This window comes from Apodemus sylvaticus, chromosome 16 (assembly GCF_947179515.1).
Source record: "Apodemus sylvaticus chromosome 16, mApoSyl1.1, whole genome shotgun sequence".
NCBI lineage: Eukaryota > Metazoa > Chordata > Mammalia > Rodentia > Muridae > Apodemus > Apodemus sylvaticus.
Genome location: NC_067487.1, coordinates 59,851,292 through 59,878,329, shown reverse-complemented (window position 1 = coordinate 59,878,329; position 27,038 = coordinate 59,851,292).

The following is a 27,038-nucleotide window of genomic DNA, read 5'->3' as shown; positions in this document are numbered from 1 at the left end:
CTCCCCCCGCCCCGCCCCCGTCGCTCCTCCCCTAGACTCTCAGCTCCTCCCACTTCCTCCTGCCCAATAAAGGCTCAAGCCTTTATTCGAAAAGTTAAGGTGGGGAGAAGGTTCACAAGGCAACTTCTCATCTGCAGCCCCTCTGAGGAGTGGAATTAGCATCAAAATACAAGCCTAGGGCTATCTGTAACACTGGGGCTTGAGCCTAGGGCCCAGGCATGCTCAGTAAGCACTCTTCACTGATTCAGATGTCCAGCCCCTGAATGGTCTGAGGGAAGAACACGTACACTTTGCTTTTCAGTGCTCATTTTTACCCTTTCAGCCTGTGAGCCCCTCTGCTGATAATTGATAGCCTCTGAATTTTATCTTCTAAGGACATTTTTACTTACTTCCTTAAAAATATTTTATTAGAGAAATCACCAATGTGCAAAAGTTACAGATGATCCAATATGTCATGGAAGATGTTCATTATGAAGATTAAACCCTCCCTAGTTTTTTTGCCAATCACTTTGTGATATTTCTGATTAATGATTCCATTTCGGCTATTTCAGTGGTTAGCGGCCTTCATCTGTTAGTGTGGATTATAGGTGCCATGCCTCGCTGGAATCTGACTCCTTTTGACCAGGGAATGTGAATTAAAATCAATAGCAATGTCATTAGCATCCCAATATCATGAAAGATAATATAACAATTTCTCATGCATTCAGTTTATTAAAATTTGCTAAAGTGTGAAATATGTAGGACAAGTAATGATGTTTTAATCTTTTACCAAGGTAACAATTGAAAGCTGATTGATTCCATTCAGTAATTATAAAATCAGAATGATGGAGGATTGTAATCAAGTAGGATTCATTCTCCTACTTTGTCACTCCTCCATGCAAGATAAAATTCTCATTTGCATCATCTCTTTTATCTGAAAAGAAATCAAACTTCTATTTGCTTCACTAAACCCATGAGGCAGATAATAGCCTTTCCTAACTCTGGAAAGGACTGTGAGGCAGCCACTGCCTACTAATAGCTGAGAAGAGTCGGGCAGCCCATCTTTAAGCCTGACCTACCTCTGTGAGAGAGCTGTCAACCCCACCAAGATCTAACACTGTATTTTTTTTTTTTAAATGACAATGAGGGCTGAGTGTCATGGCGTTATTATTTTTCTTTCTGAATTTGGTAAGACAGTTCTTGGAAAATGTAGCTAACCAAACAGTAGTTCTATTACCAACTCAGTTAGTTTGTCGAGGGTTGTGGGAAACTTTCGTTTTTTTTAATTTCATAAAAGCTAATAAGAACCCACATTTCCTTTGGACACACAGGGGGATTACTGGGAGCCTATAGAAACGACGTTGTAAGGTAGTGTGTAGAAAACTGGGAAGACCTGAATGGGGGGTTAGGAAAGGCCTCAGTGAGGCTCATGATGTTAAAAGTCCTAGAATTTCAAAATGTAGGAGAGAGAACAGGTGAATCCAGATGGCTCCTTTCTACCATCATGTGAACTTTGAAGACACATTGGAGAATAGCACATATCTAGCCATCATTGTTAATTAACCCAGAAAGCATCACCAGCCATCTTGACAATAGTTGTTTCATACTGGGAAATTAAAAATTTCTCAGGGAAGGTCTTCTTCATTGGACGTGACTCCTCTTGTCCCTGGTGAAGTCACATGGCTTGTTAGAAGCTTGCAAAGACCCCCCAGGCCTTTGCTTCCTAACTCTCTCAGTCATGTTTGTGAGATGATGCGGCTAATTCCAGCAAGCAGACTAGAAGCTTTGCAAAGACCAGGATTGAGTGTGCCTGTGCCTTCAACATGGTTGACTAAATACTCCCAGTGTTGCCTATATGCATTCACTCCCGAGGATCCTGGTCTAACTGAGAACTCGCACAGCCTGCTTAGAGTGTGTTCTTGCTACGTTCAAAAAGATGCCATCTCTTTCTTGGGCCTTCTGGTTGCTACGCTAGCAGCCATAAGGAGTAAGTGTCTGTCGGAACTGGTTATGCGACAGTTTAGGAGTGACCTTATGACACACTCCACAAATTAGCCAGAAAGCGTTTCAGTTCTCGAAAGAGGTGTCTTTGATGTGCTTGGGAATGGAAAACTGAGACTTGGGAGCGTTTCCATGGCTCAGGTAGGCGGGAACATTAGGGTGTCTCGCCTCTCTGCTATACAAATATTTACTTTTGTTGTTTGACTACAGTTACTAGCCTCCTTACAGATTTTCTGTGGGCAGGAGAGCATTGTGAAGATTGCTTTTAGAGTCAGACAGACCTGGAAATTGAATCTCAGCTCCAAAACTTATTAGTTATGATGCCTCACATCTGTAAACTTAGGAAAGCTGTGCTGGTTTTGTAGGGCCATCCTGTGACTCAAACACACTAGAGACTGTAGCGCCTAGTACAGAGGGTTACCCTGTGGGTCAGATACCTTTTGGCTCGCCAGAGGAGTAGTTAAACAGTAATTGGAGGTCTGATTCTGCTGTCAGACCAATTAAATGCACCCTTTTGGGAAAGGGGCCTAGATATCCACATTAACAAATAAAACAAAAACCTGGGTAGTTGATTTGAATGTCATTGGGTTTTCAAAAAAAAAAATCTACAGTGGTCTGGCTGGCTCTCTGATTACTTCTCACACTCCAGGATCCCAGCAGCTTTCTTCTAGGGCTCTGACAAGCAGAAGAGAAGTAAGATAAAGCCTTGCGTCTCTTCTGCTTTGGCGATTCCGTTGAGGCCGTTTGATCTCCGCAACAGGCCCCTTTCCTAAACTTTGCTTCAGATAGGCATCTCATTGCTTTTTAAACTATTGAAATTCTCAGGGGACGGGAGGTGAAGGGTTCTTGGAATGGGATGTCAAGATGTGTCATGGTAAAGTCTAAGTTTTTAGGAAATGCTGTTCGTTGAGTGCTTCCCTGAGACTGGATGGTTTGGCAGCACATGCGCACTCAGTACTTGGCTGCCCATCCCACTGGGGAGCCTCCTCCTAGGCTGCTGAGACTCCGCCCTCCCCCCTCCCGCCCCCGTCCCCGCCCCTGCAAGCTACCTGACTCATTCGCACACCACACAGGTGGTGTCTCTTTCAGGTGGTCCCCAATTGTGTGGGTGTTAAGTGATTGGCTGGCACCCACACCACAGCTGCAGTGGAGGGGTGTCATAGTTCTCAGAGGAAGTTGAGGGGATGTTGGCCCACCTGCCCATTTAGTGCGTTACTGTTTTTCTTCAATTCCCGCTCCGATCTCCATTCTTTCAGTCCCTTTCTGTTTTATTCTCTTCCTCTTTTTCCTTCTCCTTCAAGTTTCCTTTTGACTTGCCCCCCCCCCCCACCCGCCGCCATTTACTCGGGGGTTTTTTCTTTTCCATTTTGTTGTCTTGAGTCTTAGGTGTTTAAGCTTTTATCTCAAATCTGTCACACGTGGGATTAGATAATGTTGGACCATCAGGCTGTGGAATAGAGACAATTTGAAGGAAGCTTCTTGTGGCCTCTCAGGAGAACATTGTTCATCGACGATATGGTTATTATTTGGCTATCTAGATTAAAAGCAAACCAGAAACCAACCGTCCAAGCAAAAATCCCTGATCATACTGTGCGGCCTCCAAGGGAGGACATTTCTTTCTATTCATATGCATTTTGTATTTGGGATAATCCCTTCTCCCCTAATTATTTTTGGAACAGACTATATTAAAGTGACACGTATTTATCCTTCAGACATTACCAAATTCCATAAAAACCCCAGATGCTGCCACATGGACGGAGACAGATTTCTGCTGTTCCCTTGTGTTCTTTTCCTTAACCATCTTGGCGTGAGAAAAGCATCAAGTACTTCTCTATAGAGACAAAAAATCTGGGCCCCATCCCTACTCTAACAGGATGGTAGTCCAGCCTGGACTTGAACTTCTTAAGTGGTTTAGGATGGTTTTGAGTTCCTGCCTCTAAGGATTGGTGTGGAACTGACACCTGATCTTGTAGAACCAATGGAACAGCTGAGGGACGACAGCACATTGAGGTTTGGTCTGGCTGTCTATTGTAATGCTAAGTGAAGGGGCGGGGCCCAGAGCCTGGAATCACACGATATCCTGCTCCCAAGTGATTTCTGATTGGTAAATAAAGATGCCAACAGCCAATAGCTGGGCAGAAGAGGCATAGGTGGGGTTTAGGGGCTTGGGATCTGGGGAGAACCACGAGAAAAAGGCGAAGAAGAAGGAGAAGCTACTGTGGGTTAGATGAGGCATAAACAAACATGGCCCCGAGGGCTGACCAATTGGAGCTAAGAGCAACCCAGATCAAACATAGTAAATAGTAATAACTAAGGGCTATCTATAGGGAAGTAGATTCTAATAGCTTAGACGGTAGATATCTGCCCAGGTCTTGTGCCTTTTAAGTTTCATTGTAAATATAAAGGTCGTGTGTGTCATTTATCTGGGAGCTAATTGGTGTAGAGTAGGGTAGAACCCACAGGTTGGGATTAAGTAATTTCTACAAGTGAGTCTTGTTTTTCCTTTAAAACCTGAAAAGGTATGGGCTGTAGTCCACAAAGGAGAAAGTCAGCTGGGAATGACCTGACAGAACACAAAACCTGAGAGAAAGCGGATACCATTTGACTACCAGAGAAGACTCAGATGGCTGGGCGGAGCTGCGGATGAACAGTGAAACTATGCAGTGGCTTAAAGCATGTCCCCCTCCCTCAGAGATGTGCTGAAGTTCTAACTTGGAAGCTGGGGAAAGTGACCTTTTTGCAAATAGAGCTTTGCAGATGTGATTGAGACACAGATTAAGATGAGGTTATACAAAACTTGAGTTTGACATCATCTCAAGATGACACGTGTCATGTAGCAAGAGAAGAAGCTCAGAAACAGGAGAGATGGGAAGACACAGATACGGATGTGTATGAACACACACACACATACACACACACACACACACACACACACACACACACACACACACACACACGAGCGCACATGTGCCCTGTGACAGTCAACAAGCCAAGGAACTCCAGGGACTTCTGAGAAACAGGGGAGTCTAGGAGCGGATGAGGAGGGGCCTGAGAAGGAGCAGAGCAGAGACTGCTGACTCCCGAATCTCAGACCTTTTATCTCCAGAGCTAGGAACGATAAATCTTGGGTGGCTTAAGTTATCAGAGTATCGTAAGTGTGCCATGGCAGCCCTAGAAAATGAGTGCAATAAATACACACAAAACTAAAGGTGGGAAAAAGAACCTCCTTGCCTGCCTCTTTCTTCCTTCCTTCCTTCCTTCCTTCCTTCCTTCCTTCCTTCCTTCCTTCTTTTTTCCTTCTCTCCCTCCCTCCTTCCCTTCCTTCTAGCTTCCCTGCATTCCTGTCTCTCTGCCTCCCTGCCTCCCTCCCTCCCTGCCTCCCTCCCTCCCTGCCTCCCTCTCTCCCTACCTGCCTCCCTTCCTTCCTCCCTCCCTTCCTCCCTGCCTCCCTCCCTGCCTCCCTCCCTGTCTCCCTCCCTCTCTCCCTGCCTCCCTCCCTCCCTCCCTCCTTCCCTGCCTCCCTGTCTTCCTTCCCAGGGAGAATAACAGTTTATCTAGGCAAGGGGAGCTAAGCATGGCATAACACAAGGTAGAACTGTCAAAATTTAATATTCATCATCCTACAAACATCAATGATCACTCTTAACAAAATTATAATCCATTGGGAAGAATGTGTTTGCAGAGGGCCTGTGTGTGTGTGTAGGTGAACGTGCACATATGAAGTCATCTTCCATGGTGCAGAATACGTAATGCTGAGCCAGAGAGCTCCAGGAGAACGCTAAGACACAAGCATCTTAGAATTGCAAGGGTAAGGAGGAGCTGGGATTGCCTGGACTGTGGAGTGTGTGTCTGTGTGTGTGTGTGGGGGGGGGCAGGATTGTGGAATGGCTTATGTACTATGTGTATGAATAAATTCCTTGTGATGAAAAGCTGCTTTAAAAAGAACTCTCAGGACTCACAGAGAGACGGCTCAGCAGTTAAGAGTATACAGTGCTCTTGCACAGGACCAGAATTAAGGACTGAACTTATGTGAGGTAGGTCACAACCTAACACCAGCTCCAGGGGCTCTAATGTGCTCTTCTGGCCTCCTCAGGAAACCATGTTTACAAGCACCCTCCCTTATGTATAACTAAGATGCTAAAATAAGGGGCTGGAGAGATGGCTCAGTAGGTTAGAGCATTGGTTGCTATTCTAGAGGACTCAGGTTTGATTCCCAGCACCCACATAGTGGTTCACAAACATTTACAGTTTCACTTCTAGGGGATACCACACCCTTTTCTGGTCTCTGCTATCTACTAGGCACACACATGGTGCACAGACATGCATGCAAGCAAAATATCCATACACATAAAATAAAATAAAAGCGTTGTCATACAAAGCTAAAATAAAGAAAAAATAAAAGAATTATTGATGTATGAAATCACTTATAGAAATAAGATGTTGATTTCGGAGACAAAGTTTGAACTTAGACACATTTTATTGGGGGGGGGGTGGTTGTTAATTTCTCTGTTCCCTAGGCCTGAAGAAGGGTTGATAAAGTTGGTTCCTAAAATCTTCATATCTCCCCTTATCCCACATTCACATCCTATTCCTATAAAAGAATACAAGTGTCTATTATTTTGTTTGCAAAAACTGGAAAAAAATAAGTTCTGTTTTACCGATTTTTTTCTCTAAAACTGAAATCTATAAAGATGAAACTTTAGAAGGATCAATCTTTTAGAAAAACTTATTGCATCTTATTTATTGATTGTGAGTCTGCAGGGGCTTACATCACAGCCCAAATGTGGATGTCAGAGGACAACTTACAGGACTTGATTTTCTCAAGGTCGTTAGCCTTGGCGGCAAGTGTATTTACTCCCTGAGTTATCTAGCTGGCCCAGGTGAGCACTACTTCTTGGGAGTGGGAGTCCCAGGAACCTTCTTATTCCTCCAGGAATTAGTAAATTCAGCAGAACTAAGAGCTTCCTGCAAAAGCCTCTCAGCAATCCTAAATTCTCTAGGAGCGAGGGTTCAGCCTGCACTGCCACATTTAACCATTAGAGGGCAGTGCAGCCGCAAGAGCCCAGGAAAGTGGGGAGGGGGGGCGGGAAGAGGATGCTTCTTAGCACCTGGAGAGTGGGAGGAAGTGTCTCACAGTGTTTGCACTTGAAGCATCTCAGTAGCTAGATATTTCACTGGCACAAATGGCATGTCCTCGTCTAAATTTTGCGAGAACCTGAAAAGGCAGTATCTTTAATCTTAATGCATGTTCTACGGCTATCTACTTTTCCCGAGCCGGGAATTTATTTGGAAATCGAAGGGAAAGGCAGGAAGAACTTTAGATGGGCACATCTCTATTTCCCCACTTGTGCGATAGATTTAGTACATGCTCTGAGAGAACACAGTGCCGGCTGGAAAGTGCTCTGTTTCTTTTCCATTATTCTAAAATAGATGTGCTTCTCTCACGCATGGATGGACCATTTACCCCTGATTTGTATCTCTGGGACAAATCTGACTCGTTAGCGCCGTTATTTGTAAACTGCTAACCTGGTTCCCTGTGCTCTTGTAACGCTATCTTGATGGGTTGCTGTGAAACTGTGAAACTGCCTGTCAGGCAGGAAAAATTATGTAAAAATGATGTGGGTATAGAAAATGGAATCGACAAAATGTAATGAACTCCCCCTGGGCTGAAGAGCCAAGCTGCATGTGTAATGAAGTGCTTTAGGATTACGTCACCTTTTATATAACATCTGGCAGTGACTTTTATTTCAGAGCTAATTTGAAGAAGCCGGGAGCTTTTTTTTTTTTTTCTTCTCCCACCCAGAGCCTGCCTTTATCTGAAAGAAGAAAAAGGAACAGTTACATTTTGCATGCAAAGGAAGCCAGAGTGGTTAGATTATTTCCTTGGGGTAATGAAGGAAGGAAAAAAAGAAATAGAAGGTCAGGTGAACACAGCAGAGGGAATGGAGAGGTTTGTGGGATTCTGAGAGACGCTGGAGCAGTGCAAGCAGAGAGGTAACCTGGCGGCTCAGGTCTCCCCAGCCTCCCCACTGCCCTGGCTTGGTCTGGATACAGACTCCCGATTCAAGAATGCCATAGCAGTAGTTTGTAAATATTTGATTCGTAGTGAGAGGTTATAAAAATGTCTCAGATGATTGCACAAAGTCCTTCGGTTTCCTTTTCTTTTGAGGAGAAAGTCACCCCTCCAAACGACACCCACCTCCCCTAAGTGTCCAGAAGCACACTGTATTCTGTTACAGTATTCACACAACTTGCCTCTTTCTTTTTGTTTAGATCAACGGTGATGAAGGTCTATGCAATGGAATTTCCTCTCCTGAAAGTGAGGGCTCAGGACGGCTGGGACCCTCTTGGCATCTCTCTTTTTCTTTCTCGAAGTTTCTCTACCAAGCTTGTCTCATCGGTCTGGTCCTTGCTGCACTGTGTTTGATGACCTTGTTGTCCGCCGTCAGGATACGTTTTTGAATCTTCCATACCCACTAAAACCCCCAAAATGTCCCTTTCTGAATCTCAAAGCCATGTCTGTAATTCAGGCCAGGTATTCTCTTGCTTTTCTGCGGCTGATGACTTTCAACGGCATGTTTGAGAGTTAGTGGGATGCTTCAAAGTCAAACAGTAGATTTGCATATTATAAGGGAGAGCGTGTTCTCAGGGAGCTGAAGTATGTGATGAAATCCGTAATTATGATTTCTGCCAGTGCCGCCTTCTTCAGGCCTTGGCAACCCTGTGGGTGGATGAGAACAGGCACGTGGGCTTCAGTGGGTGGCAACTGCCAGTCGTTGTGGGCTGAGGGAAGTTAAATCCAGGAACCTCTCTTTCCAAGACTTGGGTCTTCTTGTAAACCCAGCCTCAGAGGGCAAGGGCTGTGTGCTAAAGGGTCTGGACCCTACCTCCAAGGACAACCATGTGAGAGCCTGTGAGATGATTATCATATCAGTGGACATGGTGTATTGGATGGACATAGGTAGAGTGTTGGAGCAGATGGGGCCAGCCAAAGGACCCTTCAGGGTGGATATTATCATGTGGCCTAGCAGACTCCATGCCACGAACCCTGAGGTCTTGCAGGCAAGGCGTGGTCGTGACTTTGTTAGTGAGGACTTAGATCTGGTAGTGTGGGAAGCAAGTGCTGGAGGAATTCTGTTGTCCTAACTTGGACTTTACCTTCTTCCCAGTGACCATGGCTGCTGGTCATGGGTAGCTGTATTGTTACTCTGGAGGGAGAATCTCCTGTGCACTGTGTGGAAGCATCACCTGTCAATAAAGAGCTGATGGCCAATGAGCTGAGGCAGGATTAGAAGGTGGGACATTTGACAGAGAGAGGCAGAAGTCTGGGAGATAGTTAGAAGCAGGAGAGTCGACCTGGATTTGAAGGAATGGCAGACATACAATAGTTTAAAGTGGTTAATTAAGTTACAAGCTAGACTGGGAACAAGCCCAAGCTTAAGGTCTCTGCATTGTACAGAATGAAGCCTCTGGATTGTTATTTGGAGCACGGGTGGGAAAGCCCATGGTTACATTACTGAGAGGAATTTAGAGTGAGGCTTGGAGGTGTTGGTGTGTTTAATACTGATGCTGTGGTGTGTAGGTTATGAATCATTGCATGGCGTTCTTCCCCCAAACACACTGTTAGTGCCATTACATTTTAAGTAGATGCCATACATTTGTGGGTCAGAAATTTGAGCCAGTGCTCAGCTGGTCCATTTAACCAGAGTGACTTAGTGGTCCGGTGTGGCCCGAAGGGTCCACAGTTGGCCCACTCATGTGACTGGGTCTTATGTAACTGGATATAGACTTTCCACAGGTTTTCTCTAGAAGGACCGTTAGGATTTTACAGTGATTTACTCAGAGTCTGGCTAGGTCTCTGAAAGATGAAGCTCAGAATTGACAATGTATCAACTCTTTTGCACTTCTGTGGTCAAATCCATTGCATGACAACCCAGAATAAAAAAAGTAATGAAACAGCTGGTGATACACACCCTTTAATCCCAGCACTTGGGAGGGAGAGGCAGGTGAATCTCCTAGTTCAAGGTTAGCTTGGTCTATAAGTGCCAGAGAAACCTTGTCTCTAAAAAAACCAAAACCAAATAAAAAGATGAACAAAAGTAATAAAACAGATAGTGTCTCCTAAGGAAAGAAGTGTCACAGACTCTGTAGCCATCTTTGATCCACTAGATAAATGTTGCACACACGGAGTGTATGGGGACAGGGTAAGAAGGAGGACTCTATAAGGAGAGACATTCCTTGTCTGTGGTGGTAATGAAGAGTCATGTTTCCCAAGAGAATGGAGGTTATTGGGAAGACTGTCCTTCCTTCTCCTCCACCTGAGGACAGTGTTCCAAAGGAGGAGTTGGGGACGTTCCTTATTTTCTCCACTGTGCTGCCCAGCATGCCAGGGACTAAACAGGCAATGGACCATCCAGGCTCGAAAGCCTTTCAGATTCTTCAGTTTATACAAAGCAGGGTAGGTAGGGGAGAGCTAGAACTGGTTTTCAAAACTCCAGTTGGACTACAGTTAATTTCTTTTGTTGATAACGTCTGCGTACGGAACACACAAACACTGGAACAGAATCGTTGCTTTCTAACTGTAGCCACAACACAATCCTGGCAGCCCCTGCACGGGTCCTCTTCTTTAGCTCTCATTTAATGTAATCAACTTCTCTTCTCCTTTTCTCTCCCCTCCCCTTCTCTCTTCCTCCCCCTCCCCCTGTGTGTGTGTGTGTGTGTGTGTGTGTGTGTGTGTGCTCCCCCTTGTGTTTTGAGACTGCCTCTTACAGAACCCAGAGCTCGCTGTTTGAGTTGGGTTGGCTGTCCAGTGGCCATTTGTCAAGACCCACTTGACTCTGTCCCCTGGTGCTGTTAGCTCCACACAGAGACTAGGCTACCCTGTGGGACTTTTATATTTGCACTGGGGATCTGAACTCAAGTTCTTATGCAAGAGCAGCAGATACTTTATCTCCAGAACCAACTTTCCAATCCCCCAGTTAGTGTTTGAAAAGAGAATTTGCATACATAATATATACTCTAGAGGAACAATAGGGTATGGAATAAAAATCTCTCTCATATTCGCATTCCTCAGTCTCCTAGATCTCTTTCTTTGGATGAGTGGACTCTTTGATTGCTATATCCTTCTGATCAAATTTTGTGCATATACAAATAATCGGTTTCTGTATGTATGCACATATAATTGTAGAATACAATTATGTATGCTTTTCCACACAAATCGATGCATACTGTCTTCTCTTCTTCTGTACTTGATTTTTCATCAACCAGACTGTCAGACAGCTGTCTCAAATCAGTGAGTATAGATTAACTTCATCCCCTGCCCACTGCCAAAAAAAAAAAAAAAATCCCAAAACAAAACCTATATGGTCTTCTGCTGCATGAACATGATACAATATTTTCTTTTTCTATTTTTTTATATTGGTTTTGTGTCATGGATGTTTTAGGTTGGTTCCAATCTTTTGCTGTTCTAAGCAGCATCACAATCCATATTCTGGGGCATGCATATTTGTACATGTGCACAACTCTATCTAGAAATGAAATTGCAGGTTTGGGAGTAAAAGCATTGAGTTCTTACAGAGGTTCCCAGCTGATCTTCCTTAGAGACTCCAAGCTTTACGCCTCCCTCCTCGCACTCAGCTTCTGAGGCAGACACTGGGGATTCCTAATGGAATCCATTTTTGAGGAAATTATAGATGAAAAACAAGTTGCAAGATCGAAGAAAGCAAGGATCCAACTTGTGCTTTTATATCAGCTTGAATTTTATGAGATTTCTAAGTACTTTACCAAAACTCCTGGCAAAGCAGACCAGTGTCAGACCTTCTTTGCTAAGAGGAATTGTGCCACATGGAGAAATGGGAAGTGTGGACTTGGTGTAGAGAGACTCTGTTCTAGGCGAACATTGCCGGGGTTCACTGTGGGATCCCAGTTCAGCCCTCTGGCCTTTGATCTCAGATTCCTTTCCATTTGTCAGATGAGTGTTTGGAGAGATGATCTCAGAAGAATGCTTGGGTCCAAAATTATGTGATCTTTATAAAATTCTTTTTACTCTTTTCCATACGACAGGAAAATCTGTATAGGAATATATCTCTAGAATTCACAAGTCTCTGAACAAAATGAAACCGTGGGGTCTCCATTTAGAAAGTTATTAAGAGTTTCACAGTGGCCACAGAAGAATCTTAAGACAAGCATTGGTCCTCCAAAGGGCAGGGCTTCTGTACAACTGTCTTGGTGACAGGTTCTTCCAAATAGATTCTTTCTTCTACTACCTCCTAAGTATGGTGGAGGCTTGATGAGCACTGTACTGTATTGGACGACTTATTTCTGTGACAGATACTCAGAGAACAATAGAAGGGAAGACAGGTTCCTTTTAGCTCACAATGTCAGAGGGCTTAGTACATGGTTGTTTACGGGCCTATGGTGAGACAGAGCATCATGGCAGCAGTGATGTGTGGTGGGGCAAAGTGGCTCCCCTCATGGTTCCCAGGAAGCAGAGGGATCAGAAAGGGACCCAGGACAAGATGGAACCGGCAAAGGCAAGCCTCAGTGACCTACTTCTTCCAGTTAGGTACCATCTCTGAAATGACCATCATCTCTTAGTATGCCATTAAATTACGATTCCATGAGTAGATTTATCCACTGATTAGGACAGCGCTTGTGATCCATTTATCTTTCATTGATGAGTCTTCTGGAGGGATACTCGTAATAAGTCATGATATACAGAATAAGTCTGCCTTGGTTTACAGCCCCTTGCCACAAGAAGCTGCCTTAGCCCATAGCTTGTATAAAGGGTGTCTGTTGATTGGACCATAGCCTGGATACCTGATGTGAGGACCAGCAGTTTCTAGGATGGTGAGAAGCTTTCAGGAGACACTCTGATCAAGGAGTGATCAGTGATTCCACTGGCAAACAAGCTTCCCCTGGACTTTGATCTGAGGTATATGGAGAGCGTTAGCCAGCTAGACTGGGGCGTTAGGGGAAGGAAGGGTGGAGGTTAATAGGTAGGGAAAGGAGATAGCACCCACATGGTGATATGCACCTGAACACCGAACCCTTATTACTTGAGGTAGCTTAGTTTACTTCTGTCCTTGGCAACCTAAAGCGCATAATTAAGCTAGCATTTTGCTAGACCATCACTTCAGCCTGTTGGTGATTAAGCCACCTAGGGAGTGCGGATTAAGAACAATTAGAAATGGGAAAATAGCTCTAAGCCCTCCATCAGTCCCTTCATGTGCCAGCTACTGCACAGGAATGAGCTGGCTGAGTCGGTTGGGCTGGCCAGGTGGGGCTGACTGGAGCTCTTCGAATGGGAGTCTTCTATTTTTTTTCTTTATTTATTCATGTGTTAGTCAACTTTATTATATATCCCCAGGGCTGTCTTTTGCCTCCTAACATCTCTTACGTTATGCTTGGCATCTTGTTCTACTTCCAGTGGGTTAGCCCTAGGAAAAAAAATGTAGCTGTCAAGTCTGTAGCGAGACACATATTTTCTTGGTGTATATCTTTTTCTTTCTGTTGGATTATGCTAATGGGTCCCCAGTGTCTGCAGCAGGGAGAGGTAGGAGCTGGGCTAAATGGACTTGGCAGACCTTTTTCAGGTTAGTCATGTTAAGGAAAGACTTCTAGGTAGTCATTCTCCAGCAACTGTAAAATACACATAATAATGGATGCTTCCCCATTCTCCTTTATAGCTCAGAGAGAACCGATTGTTGGTCTTTAGATGAATAATAAACTAACTTGGTCAGGAATGCCATAGAACACCACCCATAGTAGTCTGTGTTCTAGGAAGCATTAAAGTCTGTGGTGGGGGTGCATTATGTATCATGACGTGCACGAGCCAGAGTAACAGACTTGGATGAGGCATGTGTAAAGCTGTATCATGTGAAATGGGTCCTGACTTGAATGAATCACTGTTGCCTAAGTACCTTGGAGCGCATGAGCTAGGACTCAGTGGTCATCTTCACGGGTACGAATGCATAGGACACAGTCTAGCTGTGTTTTTGGGGTAGAGTAACCAAATAAATGCTCCACTGACATGAAGTGTGGAAACAGACATTTCTGTTTGCCCTTGTATGAAGGCACTAGCTTAGGTGTTCTGCCTTGAAAGGATTTAGGCTGATAAGGCGGAATAAAGGTGAAAAATCTAGTAGTCCAGGTTCGTTCTTGTCTTAGGTATACCAACCCTCAACATATACCTTGGTATATAACTAAGAAAGACCGACTTGAGCCTGGGAATTTTGGTGTGCTTCCCACAGGAATGTGTTCAAGACCAGTATGGCTGGCATTTCAGAAAATGGAGAGGGGAAAATGAATCTGTCATTTTCCAGCTTCACTGTGTAGTGAATTCCAGCAACCTAAACCTTTCCATGAGGGCCATAGTCCCAGCAAAGCCGTAGTCGGGTCAGGCAAATGTCATTTATTGGGGCATTTAAAAATGAGCATGTTTTAATTTAAAACAGTAATGTGTCTCCTAAGAGTCATAAATGTAACCTGGCAACAGGATATGTGAGGGAAAGAACCCCTGTGGGTTAAAGCCTGAGTAACCTCAGGAAATCCAGGGTGAAAGAAGTAGCTATTGCAGGAGGGTTAGTGGTACGGTGCTATCTAGAGAGGTGATGTGCTGCTGTGAATATGCTTGGCCCAGGAAGTGGCACTATTAGGAGGTGTGACCTTATTGGGGGAAGTGCGTCATTGTGGGCGTGGGCTTTAAGACCCTTCTTCTAGCTTCCTGGAAGTCAGTTTTCTCCTAGCGGCCTTCAGATGAAGATGTAGAACTCTCAGCTCCTCCTGCACCATGTCTGCCTGGATGCTGCCATGCTTCTGGCTTGTCAGTAATGGACTCTAAACCTATAAGCCACCCCCAATTAAATCTTGTCCTTATAAAAGCTGCCTCAGTCATGGTGTCTGTTCACAGCAGTCAAACCCTAACTAAGACAGGCAACGTACTTTATTTATCTTTTCTATTTCCCATTTGGGTTATGGGAACATTTCATATATTTTTATAGTTCACATACCACAGCAAGGCCATTTTACCTAAACTGAATACAGATCTGTTTATTGAACACTAACTATATCTTTTAGATTCATTTCCATTACTATGCAGAGGCACTGTGACTAATCTTATAGAAGAGTTGTTTGGGGTCTGACAGTTTTAAAGGGTTGGAGACCACGATCATTGTGGGGAACAAGGTGGCAGGCAGGCAGGCAGTGGAGCACTAGCAAGCCCATGTCTTGATCCACACAAAAGGCAGAGAGCTAACTGGGAATGATATGGGCTTCTGAACCCTCAAAGCACGGTCCCAGTGCCACAGCTAATCATCCTCAAACAGTGTCACCAACTGCATACCAAGTATCAAACAGAGGAGCCCATGGGAGCCAGCTCTCACTCAAACCACCACATCTTGTATATAAAGTCGTGGTTGCCTCTGGAAAGTCCTCAGAGAGAACAGCACAGATGCAGGCATAGGGTCCACAGTTTCTCAGGTAAGGAGGAGTCTTCTTCTTTATGTCATACCTAGAGCAATGTCGTGTGAGCTATACAGCTCCCAGCCTCGAGAGGGGAGATCATGTTGCATACATCCACCCCTAAATCCACAGGCTCTGGTGTGGGCTAAGGGGGAACAAGTACAGAATCTGTAGATTAAATAAAATGCCAGTGAACAGTAGAGTGTAGTCAAAACTTCAAGAGATCCCACAGGCTAGAAATATGGAGGGGATTGGGTAGTACACTAGAAAGTTTCCCTTAAAATTTTGCCTTGCCTCCGTTATGCCTGGTCTCAAAATGTTTAAATACCATGAATAAAAAGTCAATCCCCACTAACTTCTCATTCCTCCTATGTTTTATTTCTCGCTTCAGAGGCAACCGGTGTTTGGTGATTTCTTCACACCCAAATGTGCGTGTGTATTTAAATATGCAGGGATGATACGGTGCATGCGGTCACACTCAGCAATATGCCTAAATGTGAATAGTCTATAAGTTCTTCTAAGCTGTAGCAGTATTCTCTATAGCTGGAATTATCTTTTTCTTCACTAAACAGTATGGCAATAACAGTGTTGGCGAGTGTTATGATCTCAGTACCTGTGAGCTGGTATATACTGGGATATGAGGAGGCAGGAGGATCAGGAATTTAAGATCACCCTTGGCTACTTAGAAAGTTTGAGGCCAGCAAGGACAATGTGAGACCTTATCTCCAAAACTCCAAAGCAACTAACCAAACAATAACAACACCAACATCAATAACTACAACAACAACCAAATGGCAATAACAAAACAACATAATACTGTAATAATACTCTCACTGACAGCCTTTTTATGTAGATATGGATGTACATTTTCAGAACTACCTTGTCAAATTACCACCTTAAAGAATACTAATTTTCATTCCACCATAGTGCATGTTGGTGCCTGTTTTTTCCTATGCCTTTGGCAACTCTGGATGTTATCAATCTTGCTAATTATAATCAGTCTAGAGGTACAAAGAAGAATGAGAGAGTTGTTTTAATTTATATTTCATTGATTAGGAGATGTCAAATATATTTTTCTGTACTAATTGAACATTTTAATTTATTCTCCTGTGAGTGTATCTTATCTAGTTTTCTTATATTTTCTGTTTTATTGATTTTATTTATTTTTTTTAGGAATAAGGATATCATCATTATTAATGTGTGCACATGCATGTATATATAGGGTAGCATGCAAGTATAGGTCAGAGGACAACTTTGATAAGTTACTTTCATTCACCTTAAGTTCTGGGGATTGAACTCAGATCACCAGGCTAAGGCAGCATTGTACTGTTCCCAGAAGTCACTAATCCCAAGAGTATTTCCTTGATAAAATTTACTTGGGTTTGATGTATTTATCATTTTCCTTCATCTTCAGTGTCTTATAAATAAGTAGCGGTTGCCATTCTGTTCCCTTATGACGGTGAGGTATTATAGATGCCTTACCATAAGAATATTTCCCCTAGATACTTTTAAAGTAGAAATTCATTTAATCTTTTAGTAAATACAATTTTTTATTAAGGTAGTAGTTTTGTATAGTATATCATGCACAGAAATTTTCCTTCCCTTTCTGCACAAATTCTTCTTTACAGCCCTGTGTCTTCTGATACCCTCTGGCTGATTCTTTGTTACACCCTGTAGTATATATAGATCCTTAGGATATCTGTGGATCGAACCCTTTGAATCAAATATAGAATTTTGTGTACAGGTACATTTTTTTCTTTTGTAGGGAAAACACTTACATTTTCACCAGATTCTCAAAAAAAATGCGTTATCTAATATGGTTGGGGAGACCTGAGTCACATTCTGTCCTCTACCTCCCTTCAGGAAACCTTTCCATATCTGCCCTTTCATTTCTTCTGTTCATCTTCGCTCATACAAGTAGTTATGGGGGTTTGAATAAGAATGGTTCCCATAAGCTTATATATTTGAATGCCTTGTCATTAGAGATGGTAGTATTTGAGAAGGATTAGGAGGTGTGGCCTTGTTGGCAGAAGTCTATAATTGAGGGTTGGCTTCTACACCTATCCTGGTGTCTCTCTCCTCTCCCCTCCCCCACACCTCTGCCTAGGGATCAGGATGTAACTCCCAGCTACTGCTCCAGTGCTACGAGTACTATGAATGCTCCGAAACTGTAGGTAAGACTCCAATTAGCTTTCTTTTATAAGAGTTGTCTTGGTCACGGCATCTCTACACCATGTAGAACAACTAGGACAGTAGTGCCTTGTGGGCCTATGTACCAGAGGCTTTCCATGGAGATCTCTGGCCCAGCTTGGTGTGAGGGTTCTGGCAAAAGGGGAGAGGAATGCAAGCAGGAAGAGGGAGTTCATTCTGCTACTGCAGTTGACTCTGCCTCTGCCATCTTGGTTGCTCTGTGTCACCCTTCCTGTTGAGTCAGGCCAGGCTGGGCCAATGAGAGGCCAACTAGCCAGGGAGGAGTGCAGGGGTGGGGGTGGGGTGGGGAGGAGCTTCACTCAGAGCTTCAGGAGAGCAGACCTCTTCCCAAGTGTTACAGCTCTTATGACAGAAGCTCTCAGGAGTAGTTCTCACATATACCTTTAATCCTTCCGGATTGGATTTATATACAGGGGTGGGCAACAGGTATTTCTCATTGACTTGGTCTGAGAGCTTGGGGAAACCTTATTTGCATGCAGGAGGGCTTGGTGCTGTTCCTATGTGACTGATGACCACAGACCTCTCTGTGGGGGTGGGGCTGGGTGGGAGAGGGGAAGTTGTGGGAGGCTGTAACAGGAGCCAGGAGCCCAGAGGGCATGGCCAAACACCTGCTTTCAGCAGTCACCGGCTAGGTCTCTGGGGTTTTAAACCTGAGGCCATCAGGGACCAGGCTGCCTATCACAGCTCACCACCCCACAGTGCCTCATAATTAATTCATTCAACAAACATAAAGTGAGCACCTACTACATGAGGTATTGTATTATCCAGGTTCACTAAGATCTGAAAGTTGTTCTCAACTGGCTGAAAGTCCGGACTAGAGAAAAATAATCTAACACATAAGAACATATTTATATTCTATTTCTAATTATATTAATATTTATATATTTTAGAAACATCTGATGTCATTGGAGGAGAATCAGGGGAAAGTCAAATGAAGCTGATGGAGAAGCATCAGGGAGGAATATTAGGGGATGAACTGTGTCTGAGGCTGTGGACAAGGAATGGGAAAGATTCAGAACATACTAAGAAGGTAAAGCAGATTGGAATCACATATCGAGCCATTGAACACAAGGCAACTAGACATTGAACATAGGGAACTAGAAATCAGAAATAACTGCCAGTTTTCTGGCTTAGGTGAGTGGTTTCCTGGTGGGGTCACTGACAAACTAGGAAACAAAGCCAAGTACCAGATTTAAGTGAATGGTTAGCTTTACACATGTGCAGTCTGTATTGATGTAGATCTAGAAATGGACACTAAATCATACTAAGTAGGGTATAGAGGTATAGTCTGTTGTGTTCTGTATGTTATTAGTTAAGAAATTCCACAACTATAAGCTTCATGTAGTCACCCCCCCCCCCCCCATTAAATTAAAGGTCAACATGAACTGCTATGTTTAAAATGGCTTGAGTCAGGGCTGACCACCGGGCAGCACTTCCAGCACTTGCATATGAACTTACTGTAGTTTTTGTGGTTTTAACCTTTATAAACTGACATAGAAAAATGTTCAGGGTCATGGCCTCAGCTCCCCAAATTCTCAGCTTCAACCCTGGTCAACCAGTCTTAGGGTGTATGTTCAATAAATGATCCCAGTCTGACCGAGATCGGTGTTTGAGTGGTTTGTGGGGTGACTGCTGGACCCCAACAATGTGAATGGAGAGGGGAGGTACTGAGGATCTTGTCCATAGATGTGTTTTACCCGAAGCTTCGTGGTGAGCTGGGATGGTAACTAGAGAGTCTGGATAAATTGATCATTTCTCATGGACTAGAGACTGTTACAAAGAAGAGACTTCACGAAGCCCCATGAAGCTAATTCCAGAACCAATGAATTCAGGTGTCTGGCAGTTATATTTTATTTTATCTTTTTATTAATCTTTTGGTTTACTTTTGGAGATGCCATCTTACTATGTAACCTTGGCTGGCTTGGAACTTGCTATGTAAAGCAGGTTGGACTTGAACTCAATAGAGATCTACCTGCTTCTGCCTCCTGAGTGCTGTTACTAAAGGTGTGCACCACCATGCCTGGGGATATTTTATTATTGAAAAAATAAATATTTTTATTTTTGTGTCCTAGTTTTTTTTTCTGCTGCTGAGATAAACAACATAACTAGAAGCAGTTTGGGCATGAGAGAGTCTACTTGACCTATACATCTCAGGTCACACCATCACTGAGGAAAAGTCGGGTCAGGAACTCAAAGCAGGAACCTGAAGTTGAGAACTGAAGCAGACTTTGTGAGATTCCATGGCTACTAGCTTGCTGTTTTTGCAACCCAGGACCACCTGCCCAAGGACAGCACCATCCACAGTAGGCTGGGCTCTTCCACATCAAGAATTAGTCAAGAAAATGCTCTACAGACTTATCTACAGGCCAATCTCATGGAAATATCTTCTCAATTAAGGCTCCATCTTCCCAAACGACTGTAGTTTGTGTCACGTTAACAAAAACTAACCAGCACAACTTGATTGCTGAACTTGGTAAAAAGTTCCCTGTCTATTCGGGGTATTAAAGGTATTTTAAAACTGAGATGTCTTGGGCACCGACCCACAGAAAAGAAGCCAAAATTTACCAGAACAGACACTGGCTCTCTCTAAACAGTGTATAGGATGGTACCAGCAACTACCAGCTCTGCTCCTGTTACCAGGTTACAATCTAGGAAGATGGAGACAGATGATTCTCTCAGGAGTACTTTGGTGAAAGAGACTGATTTCCAGACTGGATCAGCTGGACTTCAGTGTCTGCTCGGGACTAGAGTACAGAATGTTACTCCAGTGCCAAATTAATGTAAACTCTTCTGCTGGATTACATTGAAGTCCACATTTATAATCATAAAACTTAGGGGCTAAGTGAGCGCTAACACATACATGAACCACTGAAAAATGTGGTTTTTACCTCCCCAGCAGCAGAGGTGAAGAGGTATGCAACAAGTCTGAGAAGGAGAATGAGCCCAACCCACTTGAAGCAGGGATTATAAAGGCAGATTTCAGTGTCAGACTCTGGCTTCGTTTTGATCAGGAAGTAGGAGTAAGGCAGGTGTTGTCCACAGCAGGGCACATGTGTATAGAGATTTCCTTCCCTGATGCGTTCTCAGGGACGGGTGCTATCAGTGAAATTTAAGATGCTATGATTGTGCATGCCCTTATATATGCTGAAAGTCAGTGCACTGTATCATTTTACTGCACAGTGATGGCTCATTTATCCCCTTTGCCAAGTGTATGATCTTGCATTATTCCAGGAAAATTTCTTTTTCCAGACAGGAACTACAGCACATCCTTTTTCTTTTGACAAATGCCATATAGATAAACCTCCCAGCAGAATGGGCCATCCTTCAGGGTTTTTTTTCCCTGTGGCATATTTGTGGTAATATGTATGGTATACAAACAGACTTAATTATGGATATTACACTCTTTTTTATGCTTCCTGGTGCTGGCTCAGAATGTCACGTCTCAGTGTACTTTGAAGAAAATTGGAATTTAAAAGTTCACTTTGAAAGGGAAAAAGGAAAAAATGAGATTTCTGTGTGTGCATTAAAGTGCCTCGTGTCCATTTGCAGGGGGCGGTGTCAATAATATTACCTTTCTTGAGTAAAATGAAGGAAGGGATATGTTATTTATCTGGATTTTATGCTGTTGTCATTTTTGAGTTTTTTGGGTCAATTTATTTATTTTTTCTAACTGTGTGCTGATGTTGACTAAATACAATAAAAAAAGAAATTACTCTATTGTTGCCACTTCTTAGACAGGATGAAAAATATTCATATTGAGAACATATAAGAGAAAAATTTATCTGTAGATATGTTACTATTACTGATGGTGTTTCTAATTCTCTTTTTCCAGATCACACCAATTTAAGGAAATAGGCCTAGAACATCGGATAAGAGTGATGGTCATGATCATTTTGATCTTGAGCATTTTCTGGGCAGTTTCATTGAGACCTCAACTGTTCCTGGCCTCCTTCACCTAACAAACTCTCCCTCTGTCTTGGTTTGGTTCTGACTGATGAATGTTATCCTGAAAGACTCTTGGCCTTCAGCTATCCATCCTTCTATTTCCAGCTGCCTTTGCCCTGCGGGTTGGCAGGCTCAGTTGGAAGGTCTTGTGCGCCATCTTGATAACCAACCTCGCAGTAACTCGTATGCTCTCCTCTTCCTTGTTCCTCACAGCTTCTCCTCTGGAGCTGAAGACTATCCCGGAGAGTAGTCTGGATCTTTCTGTCTTTCTAATGCTATTTTGAGCAACTTTACAGGTCCAACCCCTGGGACTGGGTTGAAGATGAAGGATCTTTCGATGTCAGTCATTTCTCCGAGTTTTGTCACTGACTGAGAGGCATTGGAATACTTCAGCAGTCTCACAGTTCAGGAAGGGCTTTCTATCTTCCCAGTGGGACATCTATGAGAAATTTGGGGCAGAGTTTCAGAGACTCTGCCAATTGATTCTGTTGGCTAGGAAAAGCATCAGTTCCTCAGGTAAGAAACCTGCCCAAGAGCCGATTCTGCTCTGATGTAGCTCAGGAGACAGGGCTGCAAATTAAATTCTACTTCTGAAAATCTTTTGAAGCATTTTAAAAAGCAAAATCCCTCCATAAGTGTGCTGACCTGTAATTTCACTTAAATACCTAGAGTCTTAATTAAACCAATTTTTTTTATCCATTTTCCAAGACAATCCTCTAGGGGTAATCAGTGCGTTCCCAGCAGCTCTCTCAATTTTCTGCAAATAGTAATGAGATTATGTAAATGAAACTTTGGTTTTTGAATTCTGACCATATCCCTTGCCTTTTGTCTTACTATTTCTACCCCAACCTGGTGTTTTACTTTGCAGACTAGAGTTTGCAATAAGCAGTTCTAGATGGATTAAATCGATTCTCACCCTGGCTTCCCCAGTTGTAGTGGTTTGAATAGGTTTGGCCCCCAATGACACATGTTTGAATGCTTTGGCCCATGGGGACTGGCACTATTGGGATGTGTGGCCTTGTTAGAGGAGGTGTGGCCTTGTTAGAGGAGGTGTGGCCTTGTTAGTGGAGGTGTGTCACTCTAGAGATGAGCTTTGAAGTCCTATGGTCAAGCTCTGCCCAATGCGTAAGAGACCTTCCTTTTGGCTACGTGCAGAAGACAGTTTTCTTCTTTAGGTCAAGATGTAGAACATTTGACTCCTTTAGCACCAAGTCTGCCTGCACACTGCCATGCTTCCTGCTAGGATGATAATGGACTAAATCTCTGAAACTGTAAGCCAGGCCCAATTAAATGTTTGCCTTTATAAGAGTTGCCTTGGTCATGGTGTCTCCTTACAGCAACAAAACTCTAAGACACCAGTCAAGGGCATGTGCCCACATGCCTGGTACCAGATACCATAAAACACTGAGTCTCTGATCACAAACACTTACAGTGCAGCTGACTCTGTTGGCTCAGGAGGAGGCTAGGGTGTGGTCTGCAGGACATCAGGGGCCATATGTATTGTCAGTGCAAGAGGTTTTAGAAGGGTGAAAGTGCTGCAGGAATCGAGAATTCCAAGAGAGAGGCACTGAAGCAAATAAGCATAGGAAATAGTTTAGCTGCCTGGGTCTCCACTTGGCTTGGGCTATGTAGGCACTCTTCTTCTAATAATGCAGATGCTTTTCCCATAAATACCCCTCAGCACAATGTACCTAGCAACCTGCTAGCAACTGGGACTCCCACCTGCATTAAGCTGTATACAAACTAACTCCACACAGTGTAATGAGTTTCTTTAATGTCGTCAGTCAGACTCTACTCAAGGATCTCAATACACTTGGGAACTATGGACAACGATCAGCCAATCTAGACTGGTTTTGGGTACATGTGCAACAAGGCAAACTAGGTCCTCTAGTGAACTTTTAGGGCTCCTCTTTTATTTATGTCACTTGCCTATGTATAATTGGGTGTGCATGTGATTAAATTTAGATGAATCATGGGAAGGTCATGTACAGTAGAGAAATAGCTATATAATTTAATCTGTTACTCAAAACAAGGAACCACCAGCTATGCCCCTTGGCAACCAAACCTTTTCTTTGCTTGAACTCTACAGAAGGAAACCTTGAATAATAATCAGGGCTCTTGGGTACTTTTGCTCATGTGGCCCTATTGTCACTTCTGCCATATTTATTTCCGAGCTGTATTATTGCCTTGCTTTGAGTAAGGTTTCCTGCTATTTTGTTATATGTGTGAGCTTTTATTTTAGTTCTTTGAGTAAGAGGCCAAGAACTTGAATAAGTTCTTTGAGTAAGAGGCCACTCAGACTTTGCTGTCTAGTAGCAGTACCACAGTGTGACCTTGTCTTGCACTGGTCTTTCAAGTCAGCTGGAACCGGCACCAAATTCATCTTACCTGTTAATATGCATCTATGACCTTTAGGCATGCATTTCTTATTTTTATTTTTTTATACTTCTTTTTTAGTTGAAAACATTTTTTATATAATGTATTCTGTTTTTTCTCTTTTTTTTTTAAGATTTACTTATTTATTTTATGTATGTGAGTACATCGTTGCTGTCTTCAGACACATCAGAAGAGGGCGTCAGAACCCATTACAGAAGGTTGTGAGCCGCCATGTGGTTTCTGGGAATTGAACGCAGGACCTTGGGAAGAGCAGTTAGCGCTCTTAGCCGCTGAGCCATCTCTCCAGTCCCATATAATGTATTCTGATCATGCTTTTCTCCTCTCTCAATTCATCCCTGATCTCCCCTCTCCCTGCCCACTCAACTTTATATTTATTTCCTCTCTTTCTTAAAAAACAAAGAACGCACACACACACACACACACACACACACACACACACACACACACACACTCCACAAATCCAGAAATCAAATATACAAACAAAAGACCAATAAGAAGAAAAAAGTTCTAACAAAGCAAAATGAGTCAAAAGTTCTACAAAAATACCACTGCAAAAGTCTCAATGAGTTCATTTTGTGTTGGCCATCTGCTCCTGGGCATGGGGCCTGTCCCGAAATGAGACTCTGTTGGAGAAAACAGATTTTTTTCCTTTGCCAGTGGGTATCAATCTCGGCATATATTTCAACCTGTTTGCATCCTAGTGCCCTCTTTTACAAAATATGAATGATGAAATAATAACATTCTTATCTAGAAGACTGTGATACTCTTGATTGTTAACTTGAAGGGATTTAGAATCATCAGAGAAATAGGTTTCAGGGTATGCCTGTGAGGGATTATCTAGATTAGGTTAATTGAGGTGTGAAGAGCTACCCCAGATGAATTGGGGTTATGAATTGAAACAGAAGAAAAAAATTGCTTGGCAGAAGCGTTCATCTTCCTCTGCCTCCTGATGGCAGATGCAATATGAGTGGCTCCTCTGATACGATTTCCTACCATGATAAACTGTACCTTAAACACTGAGCCCAAATAAACTCCTCCTTCCTTAAACTGCTTCCTGTCTGGTACTTTAATCACAGCAAAGAAGAAAGTAACTAATATAAAGATAAAATGAGAAAGCCTTAGCACCGACCCTGGGCCACATTACCTAGTAAATGGTAGTCTTTATGCTAAACAGCCCATTGGCATCTTCTTGGCAACTATTTGTCTTAAGAAGGGTTCAAAGACTGGAATAAGAATAGAGATTTTGAACAGTCAGGCTACCAGGAGGCAGAGAGAGCAGCATATTTTTCCCCCTTATTGGGAGCTACTGACCTTTGATCGAGAAGGATCATGGGAAGACCTTGTAAAAAGCAAATTTGCTTTTGTCCTTCAGGGGAATAGAAAATATTGAGTTTCCTGACTTTTAAGAGTAGAAAGATAGCAATTTACTCAATAAATAGATTGAATAGATTTCTAGAACTTTAAGAGGCTGCAGAGACCATCTAGTCCAACTTCTTTATTTGACAGAGGAGACTGCCGAGGGCCAGAAGTACAGAGCAACTCTGTCATCCTCCTTAGACCATGACTCCCACAGGAATAAGCACCTTTCTTCCAACTCCTAGCTTTTTCTACTATATGTTGTTTCTAGTTGCTTATTAAGACAACAAGGGGCATGTAGTGGCACATGCCTGTGATTCCAGATTCTCAGGGGCTTGGGGCAGGTATTCAAGATATTCAAGGTATGTTTGGATACCTTTATTTAGAGATCTTATTTCAAAGCAAAAGAAGGGGCGTGGAATGTAGGACAGTGGTAGGACATTTGCCTATCGTGTGTGAGACCTTGGATTCAATACCCACTTTGGAGAGGGATATAGATAGAATTTCCAACAACATTAAGCCTTCAATAATTGGCTATCATGCCAAATTATGCTCCTTGATATAGCTCTGACACTCTGAATAAACAGTCTATTATAAAATTCCTGGGGAGAAGCATTGGTGATTTAGATTAAGGTGAATTCCAAAGGCACAATGTTGGATATTAAAATTTAGAGGCATAGAGGGATATTGTATGCTTAAATGTTAGATAAGAGATATTGTGTGCTTAAATGTTAGGTGAGAGATATTGTGTGCTTAAATGTTAGATGAGAAATATTGTGTGTGTAAATGTTAGATGAAAAAGTGAACAGAAGAGAAGAAATCTAGACTTGCTTTTTGAGGCAGGTTCTTTGAGGTCTTTGAGTACCAGGTTGATCTTGAACTCAGTATGTAGCTGAAGATGACCCTGAACTCAGTATGTAGCTGAAGATGACCCTGAACTCAGTATGTAGCTGAAGATGACCTTGAACTCAGTATGTAGCTGAAGATGACCTTGAACTCCAGATGCTCGTGGCCTCCCTCCTAATTGCTGAGATTCTTGGCATATGCTTCCACACCCTGCATCCAAACATTTTGACTTGAGTAATTAGTTGAGGTAAGTGATGTATTTAATTGGGATGGGGAAATCTTTGGACCTACCATGGTTGGTATGCCCAGAAAGATTCTGAGTGTATGTTGGAAGCCTGATTCTGAAGCTCAGGAAAGAGAGTTAGGATGAAGATGTAAATTTGGGAATTGTCAGTGCAAAGATATTTATGGGACTGGATGAGATCATCCAGGGACAGGATGGAAATAGAAAGGAGAAGAACTGAGGGCCTGACTCTTGAGAATTCCATCTTCTAGAGGGGCTAACTGAGGAAGGGGCCCAGCCAGTGAGGAAGGGGGCCAGCCAGTGGGATCCAGGGCTTATTACTTGGAGAATCTTTGAAGACACTGTTTATTGGTTCTTTTTAGAGTGCTTGGGCTTTACACCAAGTAATTCAGTAGGGTTTATAATGAAAGGGGGAAATGCAGAATTACGTGGGGTGAATAGCAGGGAAGGTAAGGGAGTGAGGGCTGTGTGTAACAAAGTCGTGTCCCAGAACGGATTAGTAGGAGCCTCAAGAAGACCTGTAGTAGAGTATCTCAGGTCCTGCGTTTGCCCCCTGATTGAGGTTCAAGATCTCTTGAGTAAAAAGAATTTGGGTCAA